Source organism: Dendrobates tinctorius, unplaced genomic scaffold, assembly GCF_039654945.1.
Source record: "Dendrobates tinctorius isolate UK_male_01 unplaced genomic scaffold, ASM3965494v1 ptg000008l, whole genome shotgun sequence".
Classification (NCBI taxonomy): Eukaryota; Metazoa; Chordata; class Amphibia; order Anura; family Dendrobatidae; genus Dendrobates; species Dendrobates tinctorius.
The window spans coordinates 48412577-48425347 of NW_027361676.1; the positions used below are offsets into that span (position 1 = coordinate 48412577).

Here is a 12771-nt window from a genome sequence, read left to right on the forward strand (position 1 = left end):
TTTTCCCTCATAAAACCTGAAATCTATTTGCACAGTTTTATGTTGTTGTGCCTTTTTTACATTGATATACATTTTTATTTGTTAAAAGTAACAAACTAATACAACAAGTACAGAGAAACACTCAGTAATTTTTATATCACAAGTAAATTCTCAGTTTTATAGTCTTCCAATGTGCTTTATATATCTTTTGTAGATTTCTTTACAGGCAAAATTTCTCAAACTTTTTGCTGCATTTCTTAACTAGTATTCATATAAAGAAAACATGAATTCAACTTCATACGGTTCTAAATCTAGTATAAATATATAGGTAGCGAAGCATGTATTTTTAATCTGTTGAAAATGTACCTTCAGGGGGCACTTGGAGTTGAACCAAGGACCTCTTGATCTGCAGTCAAATGCTCTACCACTGAGCTATACCCCCTATATTCGAAAAATGCAAACGCTCAATTTTTTTTTTTCAACATGCAATCTGAAAAATGTTCAAATGCTCTACCACTAAGCTATGCCACCTATATTTGAAAAATGTAAACTCTTCTTTTTTAACATGAAACCTGAAATTTTCTTCAGTTTATATATGGTTGTGTTTTTTTACTTTGATATGCATTTTTCTTTGTTCAAAATAATTAACTTTAGCAAAAAGTACAGAGGAACTCTCAGGAATTTTTATTTTACCAGTCAAATCTTAGTTTTAGAGTCTACCAATGTGCTTTAAGAAAGCACAAAAACATGAATTCAACTTCACATGGTTCAAAAGCTTGCATAAATATGTAGGTAAGAAATCATGTACAGTATTATTAATCCATTGTAAACGCATCTTCAGGGGGCACTTGGAGTTAAACCAAAGATCTCTTGATCTGCAGTCTAACTGTCTACCACTGAGATATACCCCCAATATTAAAAGACCTAAACTCTTTTTTTTTTTTTTTTTTTTTTTTTTTTCCCTCATAAAACCTGAAATCTATTTGCACAGTTTTATGTTGTTGTGCCTTTTTTACATTGATATACATTTTTATTTGTTAAAAATAACAAACTAATACAACAAGTACAGAGAAACACTCATTAATTTTTATATCACAAGTAAATTCTCAGTTTTATAGTATTCCAATGTGCTTTATATATCTTTTGTAGATTTCTTTACAGGCAAAATTTCTCAAACTTTTTGCTGCATTTCTTAACTAGTATTCATATAAAGAAAACATGAATTCAACTTCATACGGTTCTAAATCTAGTATAAATATATAGGTAGCGAAGCATGTATTTTTAATCTGTTGAAAATGTACCTTCAGGGGGCAATCGGAGTTGAACCAAGGACCTCTTGATCTGCAGTCAAATGCTCTACCACTGAGCTATACCCCCTATATTTGAAAAATGCAAAAGCTCAATTTTTTTTTTCAACATGCAATCTGAAAAATGTTCAAATGCTCTACCACTAAGCTAGGCCACCTATATTTGAAAAATGTAAACTCTTCTTTTTTAACATGAAACCTGAAATTTTCTTCAGTTTATATATGGTTGTGTTTTTTTACTTTGATATGCATTTTTCTTTGTTAAAAATAATTAACTTTAGCAAAAAGTACAGAGGAACTCTCAGGAATTTTTATTTTACCAGTCAAATCTTAGTTTTAGAGTCTACCAATGTGCTTTAAGAAAGCACAAAAACATGAATTCAACTTCACAAGGTTCAAAAGCTTGCATAAATATGTAGGTAAGAAATCATGTACAGTATTATTAATCCATTGTAAACGCACCTTCAGGGGGCACTTTGAGTTAAACCAAAGATCTCTTGATCTGCAGTCTAACTGTCTACCACTGAGATATACCCCCTAATATTAAAAGACCTAAACTCTTTTTTTTTTTTTTTTCCCTCATAAAACCGGAAATCTATTTGCACAGTTTTATGTTGTTGTGCCTTTTTTACATTGATATACATTTTTATTTGTTAAAAGTAACAAACTAATACAACAAGTACAGAGAAACACTGAGTAATTTTTATATCACAAGTAAATTCTCAGTTTTATAGTCTTCCAATGTGCTTTATATATCTTTTGTAGATTTCTTTACAGGCAAAATTTCTCAAACTTTTTGCTGCATTTCTTAACTAGTATTCATATAAAGAAAACATGAATTCAACTTCATACGGTTCTAAATCTAGTATAAAGATATAGGTAGCGAAGCATGTATTTTTAATCTGTTGAAAATGTACCTTCAGGGGTCACTCGGAGTTGAACAAAGGACCTCTTGATCTGCAGTCAAATGCTCTACCACTGAGCTATACCTCCTATATTTGAAAAATGCAAACGCTCAATTTTTTTTTTCAACATGCAATCTGAAAAATGTTCAAATGCTCTACCACTAAGCTATGCCACCTATATTTGAAAAATGTAAACTCTTCTTTTTTAACATGAAACCTGAAATTTTCTTCAGTTTATATATGGTTGTGTTTTTTTACTTTGATATGCATTTTTCTTTGTTCAAAATAATTAACTTTAGCAAAAAGTACAGAGGAACTCTCAGGAATTTTTATTTTACCAGTCAAATCTTAGTTTTAGAGTCTACCAATGTGCTTTAAGAAAGCACAAAAACATGAATTCAACTTCACATGGTTCAAAAGCTTGCATAAATATGTAGGTAAGAAATCATGTACAGTATTATTAATCCATTGTAAACGCATCTTCAGGGGGCACTTGGAGTTAAACCAAAGATCTCTTGATCTGCAGTCTAACTGTCTACCACTGAGATATACCCCCTAATATTAAAAGACCTAAACTCTTTTTTTTTTTTTTTTTTTTTTTTCCCTCATAAAACCTGAAATCTATTTGCACAGTTTTATGTTGTTGTGCCTTTTTTACATTGATATACATTTTTATTTGTTAAAAGTAACAAACTAATACAACAAGTACAGAGAAACACTCAGTAATTTTTATATCACAAGTAAATTCTCAGTTTTATAGTCTTCCAATGTGCTTTATATATCTTTTGTAGATTTCTTTACAGGCAAAATTTCTCAAACTTTTTGCTGCATTTCTTAACTAGTATTCATATAAAGAAAACATGAATTCAACTTCATACGGTTCTAAATCTAGTATAAATATATAGGTAGCGAAGCATGTATTTTTAATCTGTTGAAAATGTACCTTCAGGGGGCACTTGGAGTTGAACCAAGGACCTCTTGATCTGCAGTCAAATGCTCTACCACTGAGCTATACCCCCTATATTCGAAAAATGCAAACGCTCAATTTTTTTTTTTCAACATGCAATCTGAAAAATGTTCAAATGCTCTACCACTAAGCTATGCCACCTATATTTGAAAAATGTAAACTCTTCTTTTTTAACATGAAACCTGAAATTTTCTTCAGTTTATATATGGTTGTGTTTTTTTACTTTGATATGCATTTTTCTTTGTTCAAAATAATTAACTTTAGCAAAAAGTACAGAGGAACTCTCAGGAATTTTTATTTTACCAGTCAAATCTTAGTTTTAGAGTCTACCAATGTGCTTTAAGAAAGCACAAAAACATGAATTCAACTTCACATGGTTCAAAAGCTTGCATAAATATGTAGGTAAGAAATCATGTACAGTATTATTAATCCATTGTAAACGCATCTTCAGGGGGCACTTGGAGTTAAACCAAAGATCTCTTGATCTGCAGTCTAACTGTCTACCACTGAGATATACCCCCAATATTAAAAGACCTAAACTCTTTTTTTTTTTTTTTTTTTTTTTTTTTCCCTCATAAAACCTGAAATCTATTTGCACAGTTTTATGTTGTTGTGCCTTTTTTACATTGATATACATTTTTATTTGTTAAAAATAACAAACTAATACAACAAGTACAGAGAAACACTCATTAATTTTTATATCACAAGTAAATTCTCAGTTTTATAGTATTCCAATGTGCTTTATATATCTTTTGTAGATTTCTTTACAGGCAAAATTTCTCAAACTTTTTGCTGCATTTCTTAACTAGTATTCATATAAAGAAAACATGAATTCAACTTCATACGGTTCTAAATCTAGTATAAATATATAGGTAGCGAAGCATGTATTTTTAATCTGTTGAAAATGTACCTTCAGGGGGCACTCGGAGTTGAACCAAGGACCTCTTGATCTGCAGTCAAATGCTCTACCACTGAGCTATACCCCCTATATTTGAAAAATGCAAAAGCTCAATTTTTTTTTTCAACATGCAATCTGAAAAATGTTCAAATGCTCTACCACTAAGCTAGGCCACCTATATTTGAAAAATGTAAACTCTTCTTTTTTAACATGAAACCTGAAATTTTCTTCAGTTTATATATGGTTGTGTTTTTTTACTTTGATATGCATTTTTCTTTGTTAAAAATAATTAACTTTAGCAAAAAGTACAGAGGAACTCTCAGGAATTTTTATTTTACCAGTCAAATCTTAGTTTTAGAGTCTACCAATGTGCTTTAAGAAAGCACAAAAACATGAATTCAACTTCACAAGGTTCAAAAGCTTGCATAAATATGTAGGTAAGAAATCATGTACAGTATTATTAATCCATTGTAAACGCACCTTCAGGGGGCACTTTGAGTTAAACCAAAGATCTCTTGATCTGCAGTCTAACTGTCTACCACTGAGATATACCCCCTAATATTAAAAGACCTAAACTCTTTTTTTTTTTTTTTTCCCTCATAAAACCGGAAATCTATTTGCACAGTTTTATGTTGTTGTGCCTTTTTTACATTGATATACATTTTTATTTGTTAAAAGTAACAAACTAATACAACAAGTACAGAGAAACACTGAGTAATTTTTATATCACAAGTAAATTCTCAGTTTTATAGTCTTCCAATGTGCTTTATATATCTTTTGTAGATTTCTTTACAGGCAAAATTTCTCAAACTTTTTGCTGCATTTCTTAACTAGTATTCATATAAAGAAAACATGAATTCAACTTCATACGGTTCTAAATCTAGTATAAAGATATAGGTAGCGAAGCATGTATTTTTAATCTGTTGAAAATGTACCTTCAGGGGTCACTCGGAGTTGAACAAAGGACCTCTTGATCTGCAGTCAAATGCTCTACCACTGAGCTATACCTCCTATATTTGAAAAATGCAAACGCTCAATTTTTTTTTTCAACATGCAATCTGAAAAATGTTCAAATGCTCTACCACTAAGCTATGCCACCTATATTTGAAAAATGTAAACTCTTCTTTTTTAACATGAAACCTGAAATTTTCTTCAGTTTATATATGGTTGTGTTTTTTTACTTTGATATGCATTTTTCTTTGTTCAAAATAATTAACTTTAGCAAAAAGTACAGAGGAACTCTCAGGAATTTTTATTTTACCAGTCAAATCTTAGTTTTAGAGTCTACCAATGTGCTTTAAGAAAGCACAAAAACATGAATTCAACTTCACATGGTTCAAAAGCTTGCATAAATATGTAGGTAAGAAATCATGTACAGTATTATTAATCCATTGTAAACGCATCTTCAGGGGGCACTTGGAGTTAAACCAAAGATCTCTTGATCTGCAGTCTAACTGTCTACCACTGAGATATACCCCCTAATATTAAAAGGCCTAAACTCTTTTTTTTTTTTTTCCCTCATAAAACCTGAAATCTATTTGCACAGTTTTATGTTGTTGTGCCTTTTTTACATTGATATACATTTTTATTTGTTAAAAGTAACAAACTAATACAACAAGTACAGAGAAACACTCAGTAATTTTTATATCACAAGTAAATTCTCAGTTTTATAGTCTTCCAATGTGCTTTATATATCTTTTGTAGATTTCTTTACAGGCAAAATTTCTCAAACTTTTTGCTGCATTTCTTAACTAGTATTCATATAAAGAAAACATGAATTCAACTTCATACGGTTCTAAATCTAGTATAAATATATAGGTAGCGAAGCATGAATTTTTAATCTGTTGAAAATGTACCTTCAGGGGGCACTTGGAGTTGAACCAAGGACCTCTTGATCTGCAGTCAAATGCTCTACCACTGAGCTATACCCCCTATATTCGAAAAATGCAAACGCTCAATTTTTTTTTTTCAACATGCAATCTGAAAAATGTTCAAATGCTCTACCACTAAGCTATGCCACCTATATTTGAAAAATGTAAACTCTTCTTTTTTAACATGAAACCTGAAATTTTCTTCAGTTTATATATGGTTGTGTTTTTTTACTTTGATATGCATTTTTCTTTGTTCAAAATAATTAACTTTAGCAAAAAGTACAGAGGAACTCTCAGGAATTTTTATTTTACCAGTCAAATCTTAGTTTTAGAGTCTACCAATGTGCTTTAAGAAAGCACAAAAACATGAATTCAACTTCACATGGTTCAAAAGCTTGCATAAATATGTAGGTAAGAAATCATGTACAGTATTATTAATCCATTGTAAACGCATCTTCAGGGGGCACTTGGAGTTAAACCAAAGATCTCTTGATCTGCAGTCTAACTGTCTACCACTGAGATATACCCCCAATATTAAAAGACCTAAACTTTTTTTTTTTTTTTTCCCTCATAAAACCTGAAATCTATTTGCACAGTTTTATGTTGTTGTGCCTTTTTTACATTGATATACATTTTTATTTGTTAAAAATAACAAACTAATACAACAAGTACAGAGAAACACTCATTAATTTTTATATCACAAGTAAATTCTCAGTTTTATAGTCTTCCAATGTGCTTTATATATCTTTTGTAGATTTCTTTACAGGCAAAATTTCTCAAACTTTTTGCTGCATTTCTTAACTAGTATTCATATAAAGAAAACATGAATTCAACTTCATACGGTTCTAAATCTAGTATAAATATATAGGTAGCGAAGCATGTATTTATAATCTGTTGAAAATGTACCTTCAGGGGGCACTCGGAGTTGAACCAAGGACCTCTTGATCTGCAGTCAAATGCTCTACCACTGAGCTATACCCCCTATATTTGAAAAATGCAAACGCTCAATTTTTTTTTTCAACATGCAATCTGAAAAATGTTCAAATGCTCTATCACTAAGCTATGCCACCTATATTTGAAAAATGTAAACTCTTCTTTTTTAACATGAAACCTGAAATTTTCTTCAGTTTATATATGGTTGTGTTTTTTACTTTGATATGCATTTTTCTTTGTTAAAAATAATTAACTTTAGCAAAAAGTACAGAGGAACTCTCAGGAATTTTTATTTTACCAGTCAAATCTTAGTTTTAGAGTCTACCAATGTGCTTTAAGAAAGCACAAAAACATGAATTCAACTTCACAAGGTTCAAAAGCTTGCATAAATATGTAGGTAAGAAATCATGTACAGTATTATTAATCCATTGTAAACGCACCTTCAGGGGGCACTTTGAGTTAAACCAAAGATCTCTTGATCTGCAGTCTAACTGTCTACCACTGAGATATACCCCCTAATATTAAAAGACCTAAACTCTTTTTTTTTTTTTTTTTTTTTTCCCTCATAAAACCTGAAATCTATTTGCACAGTTTTATGTTGTTGTGCCTTTTTTACATTGATATACATTTTTATTTGTTAAAAGTAACAAACTAATACAACAAGTACAGAGAAACACTCAGTAATTTTTATATCACAAGTAAATTCTCAGTTTTATAGTCTTCCAATGTGCTTTATATATCTTTTGTAGATTTCTTTACAGGCAAAATTTCTCAAACTTTTTGCTGCATTTCTTAACTAGTATTCATATAAAGAAAACATGAATTCAACTTCATACGGTTCTAAATCTAGTATAAATATATAGGTAGCGAAGCATGTATTTTTAATCTGTTGAAAATGTACCTTCAGGGGGCACTCGGAGTTGAACCAAGGACCTCTTGATCTGCAGTCAAATGCTCTACCACTGAGCTATACCCCCTATATTTGAAAAATGCCAACGCTCAATTTTTTTTTTCAACATGCAATCTGAAAAATGTTCAAATGCTCTACCACTAAGCTATGCCACCTATATTTGAAAAATGTAAACTCTTCTTTTTTAACATGAAACCTGAAATTTTCTTCAGTTTATATATGGTTGTGTTTTTTTACTTTGATATGCATTTTTCTTTGTTCAAAATAATTAACTTTAGCAAAAAGTACAGAGGAACTCTCAGGAATTTTTATTTTACCAATCAAATCTTAGTTTTAGAGTCTACCAATGTGCTTTAAGAAAGCACAAAAACATGAATTCAACTTCACAAGGTTCAAAAGCTTGCATAAATATGTAGGTAAGAAATCATGTACAGTATTATTAATCCATTGTCAACGCACCTTCAGGGGGCACTTGGAGTTAAACCAAAGATCTCTTGATCTGCAGTCTAACTGTCTACCACTGAGATATACCCCCTAATATTAAAAGGCCTAAACTCTTTTTTTTTTTTTTTTCCCTCATAAAACCTGAAATCTATTTGCACAGTTTTATGTTGTTGTGCCTTTTTTACATTGATATACATTTTTATTTGTTAAAAGTAACAAACTAATACAACAAGTACAGAGAAACACTCAGTAATTTTTATATCACAAGTAAATTCTCAGTTTTATAGTCTTCCAATGTGCTTTATATATCTTTTGTAGATTTCTTTACAGGCAAAATTTCTCAAAGTTTTTGCTGCATTTCTTAACTAGTATTCATATAAAGAAAACATGAATTCAACTTCATACGGTTCTAAATCTAGTATAAATATATAGGTAGCGAAGCATGTATTTTTAATATGTTGAAAATGTACCTTCAGGGGGCACTCGGAGTTGAACCAAGGACCTCTTGATCTGCAGTCAAATGCTCTACCACTGAGCTATACCCCCTATATTTGAAAAATGCAAACGCTCAATTTTTTTTTTCAACATGCAATCTGAAAAATGTTCAAATGCTCTACCACTAAGCTATGCCACCTATATTTGAAAAATGTAAACTCTTCTTTTTTAACATGAAACCTGAAATTTTCTTCAGTTTATATATGGTTGTGTTTTTTTACTTTGATATGCATTTTTCTTTGTTAAAAATAATTAACTTTAGCAAAAAGTACAGAGGAACTCTCAGGAATTTTTATTTTACCAGTCAAACCTTAGTTTTAGAGTCTACCAATGTGCTTTAAGAAAGCACAAAACATGAATTCAACTTCACATGGTTCAAAAGCTTGCATAAATATGTAGGTAAGAAATCATGTACAGTATTATTAATCCATTGTAAACGCACCTTCAGGGGGCACTTGGAGTTAAACCAAAGATCTCTTGATCTGCAGTCTAACTGTCTACCACTGAGATATACCCCCTAATATTAAAAGGCCTAAACTCTTTTTTTTTTTTTTTTTCCCTCATAAAACCTGAAATCTATTTGCAAAGTTTTATGTTGTTGTGCCTTTTTTACATTGATATACATTTTTATTTGTTAAAAGTAACAAACTAATACAACAAGTACAGAGAAACACTCAGTAATTTTTATATCACAAGTAAATTCTCAGTTTTATAGTCTTCCAATGTGCTTTATATATCTTTTGTAGATTTCTTTACAGGCAAAATTTCTCAAAGTTTTTGCTGCATTTCTTAACTAGTATTCATATAAAGAAAACATGAATTCAACTTCATACGGTTCTAAATCTAGTATAAATATATAGGTAGCGAAGCATGTATTTTTAATATGTTGAAAATGTACCTTCAGGGGGCACTCGGAGTTGAACCAAGGACCTCTTGATCTGCAGTCAAATGCTCTACCACTGAGCTATACCCCCTATATTTGAAAAATGCAAACGCTCAATTTTTTTTCTCAACATGCAATCTGAAAAATGTTCAAATGCTCTACCACTAAGCTATGCCACCTATATTTGAAAAATGTAAACTCTTCTTTTTTAACATGAAACCTGAAATTTTCTTCAGTTTATATATGGTTGTGTTTTTTTACTTTGATATGCATTTTTCTTTGTTAAAAATAATTAACTTTAGCAAAAAGTACAGAGGAACTCTCAGGAATTTTTATTTTACCAGTCAAACCTTAGTTTTAGAGTCTACCAATGTGCTTTAAGAAAGCACAAAAACATGAATTCAACTTCACATGGTTCAAAAGCTTGCATAAATATGTAGGTAAGAAATCATGTACAGTATTATTAATCCATTGTAAACGCACCTTCAGGGGGCACTTGGAGTTAAACCAAAGATCTCTTGATCTGCAGTCTAACTGTCTACCACTGAGATATACCCCCTAATATTAAAAGGCCTAAACTCTTTTTTTTTTTTTTCCCTCATAAAACCTGAAATCTATTTGCACAGTTTTATGTTGTTGTGCCTTTTTTACATTGATATACATTTTTATTTGTTAAAAGTAACAAACTAATACAACAAGTACAGAGAAACACTCAGTAATTTTTATATCACAAGTAAATTCTCAGTTTTATAGTCTTCCAATGTGCTTTATATATCTTTTGTAGATTTCTTTACAGGCAAAATTTCTCAAACTTTTTGCTGCATTTCTTAACTAGTATTCATATAAAGAAAACATGAATTCAACTTCATACGGTTCTAAATCTAGTATAAATATATAGGTAGCGAAGCATGTATTTTTAATCTGTTGAAAATGTACCTTCAGGAGGCACTCGGAGTTGAACCAAGGACCTCTTGATCTGCAGTCAAATGCTCTACCACTGAGCTATACCCCCTATATTTGAAAAATGCAAACGCTCACTTTTTTTTTTTTAACATGCAATCTGAAAAATGTTCAAATGCTCTACCACTAAGCTATGCCACCTATATTTGAAAAATGTAAACTCTTCTTTTTTAACATGAAACCTGAAATTTTCTTCAGTTTATATATGGTTGTGTTTTTTTACTTTGATATGCATTTTTCTTTGTTCAAAATAATTAACTTTAGCAAAAAGTACAGAGGAACTCTCAGGAATTTTTATTTTACCAATCAAATCTTAGTTTTAGAGTCTACCAATGTGCTTTAAGAAAGCACAAAAACATGAATTCAACTTCACATGGTTCAAAAGCTTGCATAAATATGTAGGTAAGAAATCATGTACAGTATTATTAATCCATTGTAAACGCACCTTCAGGGGGCACTTTGAGTTAAACCAAAGATCTCTTGATCTGCAGTCTAACTGTCTACCACTGAGATATACCCCCTAATATTAAAAGACCTAAACTCTTTTTTTTTTTTTTTTTTTTTTCCCTCATAAAACCTGAAATCTATTTGCACAGTTTTATGTTGTTGTGCCTTTTTTACATTGATATACATTTTTATTTGTTAAAAGTAACAAACTAATACAACAAGTACAGAGAAACACTCAGTAATTTTTATATCACAAGTAAATTCTCAGTTTTATAGTCTTCCAATGTGCTTTATATATCTTTTGTAGATTTCTTTACAGGCAAAATTTCTCAAACTTTTTGCTGCATTTCTTAACTAGTATTCATATAAAGAAAACATGAATTCAACTTCATACGGTTCTAAATCTAGTATAAATATATAGGTAGCGAAGCATGTATTTTTAATCTGTTGAAAATGTACCTTCAGGGGGCACTTGGAGTTGAACCAAGGACCTCTTGATCTGCAGTCAAATGCTCTACCACTGAGCTATACCCCCTATATTCGAAAAATGCAAACGCTCAATTTTTTTTTTTCAACATGCAATCTGAAAAATGTTCAAATGCTCTACCACTAAGCTATGCCACCTATATTTGAAAAATGTAAACTCTTCTTTTTTAACATGAAACCTGAAATTTTCTTCAGTTTATATATGGTTGTGTTTTTTTACTTTGATATGCATTTTTCTTTGTTCAAAATAATTAACTTTAGCAAAAAGTACAGAGGAACTCTCAGGAATTTTTATTTTACCAGTCAAATCTTAGTTTTAGAGTCTACCAATGTGCTTTAAGAAAGCACAAAAACATGAATTCAACTTCACATGGTTCAAAAGCTTGCATAAATATGTAGGTAAGAAATCATGTACAGTATTATTAATCCATTGTAAACGCATCTTCAGGGGGCACTTGGAGTTAAACCAAAGATCTCTTGATCTGCAGTCTAACTGTCTACCACTGAGATATACCCCCAATATTAAAAGACCTAAACTTTTTTTTTTTTTTTTCCCTCATAAAACCTGAAATCTATTTGCACAGTTTTATGTTGTTGTGCCTTTTTTACATTGATATACATTTTTATTTGTTAAAAATAACAAACTAATACAACAAGTACAGAGAAACACTCATTAATTTTTATATCACAAGTAAATTCTCAGTTTTATAGTCTTCCAATGTGCTTTATATATCTTTTGTAGATTTCTTTACAGGCAAAATTTCTCAAACTTTTTGCTGCATTTCTTAACTAGTATTCATATAAAGAAAACATGAATTCAACTTCATACGGTTCTAAATCTAGTATAAATATATAGGTAGCGAAGCATGTATTTTTAATCTGTTGAAAATGTACCTTCAGGGGGCACTCGGAGTTGAACCAAGGACCTCTTGATCTGCAGTCAAATGCTCTACCACTGAGCTATACCCCCTATATTTGAAAAATGCAAACGCTCAATTTTTTTTTTCAACATGCAATCTGAAAAATGTTCAAATGCTCTACCACTAAGCTATGCCACCTATATTTGAAAAATGTAAACTCTTCTTTTTTAACATGAAACCTGAAATTTTCTTCAGTTTATATATGGTTGTGTTTTTTACTTTGATATGCATTTTTCTTTGTTAAAAATAATTAACTTTAGCAAAAAGTACAGAGGAACTCTCAGGAATTTTTATTTTACCAGTCAAATCTTAGTTTTAGAGTCTACCAATGTGCTTTAAGAAAGCACAAAAACATGAATTCAACTT

At 30.5% G+C, this 12771-nt stretch overlaps 12 non-coding genes across 12 annotated transcripts; all 12 read right to left on the reverse strand.

Moving 5' to 3' along the window:
• Positions 1 to 349: 349 nt before the first annotated feature.
• On the reverse strand, positions 350 to 421 carry TRNAC-GCA (transfer RNA cysteine (anticodon GCA)). The gene has a single exon. It is a non-coding gene; the product is annotated as a tRNA-Cys (tRNA).
• An 863-nt stretch (positions 422 to 1284) lies between these two features.
• TRNAC-GCA (transfer RNA cysteine (anticodon GCA)) lies at positions 1285 to 1356 on the reverse strand. The gene has a single exon. It is a non-coding gene; the product is annotated as a tRNA-Cys (tRNA).
• Positions 1357 to 3138: 1782 nt separating this feature from the next.
• TRNAC-GCA (transfer RNA cysteine (anticodon GCA)) lies at positions 3139 to 3210 on the reverse strand. Its single transcript has one exon. It is a non-coding gene; the product is annotated as a tRNA-Cys (tRNA).
• Positions 3211 to 4072: 862 nt separating this feature from the next.
• Positions 4073 to 4144, reverse strand: TRNAC-GCA (transfer RNA cysteine (anticodon GCA)). Its single transcript has one exon. It is a non-coding gene; the product is annotated as a tRNA-Cys (tRNA).
• A 1772-nt stretch (positions 4145 to 5916) lies between these two features.
• TRNAC-GCA (transfer RNA cysteine (anticodon GCA)) lies at positions 5917 to 5988 on the reverse strand. The gene has a single exon. It is a non-coding gene; the product is annotated as a tRNA-Cys (tRNA).
• An 849-nt stretch (positions 5989 to 6837) lies between these two features.
• Positions 6838 to 6909, reverse strand: TRNAC-GCA (transfer RNA cysteine (anticodon GCA)). Its single transcript has one exon. It is a non-coding gene; the product is annotated as a tRNA-Cys (tRNA).
• An 856-nt stretch (positions 6910 to 7765) lies between these two features.
• TRNAC-GCA (transfer RNA cysteine (anticodon GCA)) lies at positions 7766 to 7837 on the reverse strand. The gene has a single exon. It is a non-coding gene; the product is annotated as a tRNA-Cys (tRNA).
• Positions 7838 to 8688: 851 nt separating this feature from the next.
• On the reverse strand, positions 8689 to 8760 carry TRNAC-GCA (transfer RNA cysteine (anticodon GCA)). The gene has a single exon. It is a non-coding gene; the product is annotated as a tRNA-Cys (tRNA).
• An 851-nt stretch (positions 8761 to 9611) lies between these two features.
• On the reverse strand, positions 9612 to 9683 carry TRNAC-GCA (transfer RNA cysteine (anticodon GCA)). The gene has a single exon. It is a non-coding gene; the product is annotated as a tRNA-Cys (tRNA).
• An 849-nt stretch (positions 9684 to 10532) lies between these two features.
• TRNAC-GCA (transfer RNA cysteine (anticodon GCA)) lies at positions 10533 to 10604 on the reverse strand. Its single transcript has one exon. It is a non-coding gene; the product is annotated as a tRNA-Cys (tRNA).
• An 858-nt stretch (positions 10605 to 11462) lies between these two features.
• On the reverse strand, positions 11463 to 11534 carry TRNAC-GCA (transfer RNA cysteine (anticodon GCA)). Its single transcript has one exon. It is a non-coding gene; the product is annotated as a tRNA-Cys (tRNA).
• An 849-nt stretch (positions 11535 to 12383) lies between these two features.
• Positions 12384 to 12455, reverse strand: TRNAC-GCA (transfer RNA cysteine (anticodon GCA)). The gene has a single exon. It is a non-coding gene; the product is annotated as a tRNA-Cys (tRNA).
• Positions 12456 to 12771: the final 316 nt, after the last annotated feature.